This window comes from Euprymna scolopes, chromosome 19 (genome assembly GCF_053919585.1).
Source record: "Euprymna scolopes isolate OS-2025 chromosome 19, ASM5391958v1, whole genome shotgun sequence".
Taxonomy (NCBI): Eukaryota; Metazoa; Mollusca; class Cephalopoda; order Sepiida; family Sepiolidae; genus Euprymna; species Euprymna scolopes.
Genome location: NC_136500.1, coordinates 59,341,127 through 59,344,170, shown reverse-complemented (window position 1 = coordinate 59,344,170; position 3,044 = coordinate 59,341,127). Strand labels below are relative to the sequence as shown.

The window sequence follows — 3,044 nt, the reverse complement described above, 5'->3', positions numbered from 1 at the left end:
GCTTAGTTGGGTTTGTATTACTGTACACATAGATTCGAAAAAGTTGTCAAAAAAACAAATATATAACAAATAAATGTTATCAAAGGCAAGATAAGTTACTTTTCTACCAAAGTGGATATATTTTTCGTGTTTTTATTCAATGTAACATGTTTATTCAGCTCGAAAACCATACAGTGTTTACCGATGTATTGGAACATTCAAGATGGCGTCTTATTCTCTCTTTAACACGGTAAGTGTGGGAAAAGATGTTATAAATAAAAAACGGGATAAAATACTGTTAAAAACTCGCTCAATGTTACCGTGACATATATTCGGCGGGTTTTTAATAGTATTTTGCCTAGTTTTTTATTTATAACACCTTTTCCCAAACTTACCGTGTTAAAGAGAGTGTGAGACGCCATCTTGAATTTTCGAATACATCGGTAAACACTGTATATTTTTCGAGCTGAATAAATATGTTACATTGAATAAAAACACAAAAAATACATCCAGTTTGGCAGAAAAGTAACTTATCTTGCCTTTGATAACATTTATTTGTTATATATTTGTTTTTTGACAACTTTTTCGAATCTATGTGTACAGTAATACAAACCCGCTTTTTTGTGTTTTTATTCAATGTAACACGTTTATTCAGCTCGAAAAACATGCAGTGTTTACCGATGTATTGGAAAATTCAAGATGGCGTCTGACTCTCTCTTTAACACGGTAAGTTTGGGAAAAGGTGTTATAAAAAATAAACTAGACAAAACACTATTAAAAACCCACCGAATATATGTCAACTTATGTCACGGTAACATATATTGAGCGAATTTCTAACAGTATTTTATCTAATTTATTATTTATAACACCTTTTCCCGAACTTACCGTGTTAAAGAGAGAGTTGGACGCCATTTTGAATTTTCCAATACATCGGTAAATACTGTATGTTTTTCGAGCTGAATAAACATGCTACATTGAATAAAAACACGAAAATTATTTCCAGTTTAGTAGAAAAGTAACTTATCTTGTCTTTGATAACATTTATTTGTTATATATTTGTATTTTTGACAACTTTTCCGAATCTTTGTGTACAGTAATAGAAACCCGGAAATGCTAACATTTATATTAAGATTGACTTAAATTTACAAGTTCACAAATAAAAAAAATACAAATATAATTTAAGACTTTCTTTCCCTAATCGTGAACAAATATAAGTAATATTTACGCCATAGAAAGAGATGGGAATATTTATGAAATCTAAACTGTGAATAATCGCATTAAAATATAGAAAGTGAAGAAACATTCGTGAAAAAATGTGTGGCCCTGAAAAGGGCCGTTTTGGGAATGTGTTTTCTTTGGAAGGAAACGCTTTTTACTTGGCGCTGGTGTATTTGGTGACAGCTTTGGTTCCCTCAGAGACAGCATGTTTAGCCAACTCACCAGGGAGAAGGAGACGGACAGCGGTCTGGACCTCACGGCTGCTAAGTGTTCTTTTCTTGCTGTAATGGGACAGACGGCTGGCTTCATTAGCGATTCTCTCAAAAAGATCGTTAACAAAACTGTTCATAATAGACATGGCTTTGCTAGAAATTCCAGTGTCAGGATGAACTTGTTTCATTACTTTGTAAATGTAGATGGAATAACTTTCCTTCCTCTTCTTTTTCCTTTTCTTGCCATCACGGGCGGGTTTAGCCTTACCGGCTTTCTTAGCGCCTTTAGAGCTAACTTCGGGTTTAGGAGGCATTTGAACTTTCAGTAGCGCAACGGTAAATACTGAAGGTAATTCACTCGAATGCTTTATATATTAGTAAAACCGGCTCCCAGAGAGGGTTGTATTTGCTACATTTTCATTGGTTTAAAAATTAACACAAAGGAAAATTCGAAATACGAAAAGAGCGCTAAGATATCAGCAGGTGCTCGGTCGCACGACCGTTAATCCTAATGGCGGGCACCGACTCTTTCAACGTAAACAAAAACATATGTGCTGTAAAATAAATGGTGCTTTTTTAAAATGATTTTTTACCGATTTTAGAAAACAGGATTAATACATTTTCGTTTTTTAAAATTCAAAATAAAATTATATTGAAGAAATAGGCAACATTTTAAATTTTGAAAAGATAAATCAATAAAACAAATTTGTGGTTTGTATTACTGTCTGTACACATAGATTCGAAAAAATTGTCAAAAAAACAAATATATAACAAATAAATTTCATCAAAGGCAACATAAGTTACTTTTCTACCAAACTGGATATGTTTTCAGTGTTTTTACATGTTTAATATGTTTATTCAGCTCGAAAAACATAGTGTTTACCGATGTATGTATTCGAAAATTCAAAATGGCGTCCGACTCTCTCTTTAACACGTTAAGTTTGGGAAAAGAAGTTATAAATAATAAACCAGACAAAATATTGTTAGAAATTCGCTCAATATGTTACCGTGACAAGTTGACATATATTCGGTGTGTTTTTTTTTAAATAGTATTTTGTCTAGTTTTGTATTGTTAACTCCTTTTCCCAAACTTACCGTGTTAAAGAGAAAGTCGGACGCCGTTTTGAATTTTCCATTACATCGGTAAACACTGTATGGTTTTCGAGCTGAATAAACATGTTACATCGAATAAAAACACGAAAACTATATCCAGTTTGGTAGAAAAGTAACTTATCTTGCCTTTGATAACATTTATTTGTTATATATTTGTTTTTGACAACTTTTTCGAATCTGTGTACAGTAATACAAACCACAAATTTGATACATATTTTTTTATTGATTATTAATTAATGTCAATAATTATTTCATACTCCAAAATACAAAAAATAAAATGAAAACTTATCTTGAAATAAAAATAAAATCACTTTTCAGTGTCACTAACGACCAATCTATTGTCTGTGAAATAAAGTTTTAGTTTTCTTTATTCGTCTTGATATTCTGGCAAAAATGTATAAATTATATATCGTTAATTATTAAATTCTACAACGAGTCATATTGTGTTTACTGTAATGTATCGTGACCTTCGTAGGTCACGAATCTGTCTGCGGCAATATGTGTAACGTATTTGTAGAATTT

The 3,044-nt window shown here is 31.6% G+C and overlaps 1 pseudogene across 1 annotated transcript; it reads right to left on the bottom strand.

The window, feature by feature from the left end:
• Window positions 1-1,328: 1,328 nt before the first annotated feature.
• Window positions 1,329-1,752, bottom strand: LOC145240133 (histone H2B, gonadal pseudogene; annotated as a pseudogene). Its single transcript, XR_013862487.1, has one exon. The product of XR_013862487.1 is annotated as a histone H2B, gonadal pseudogene (transcript).
• Window positions 1,753-3,044: the final 1,292 nt, after the last annotated feature.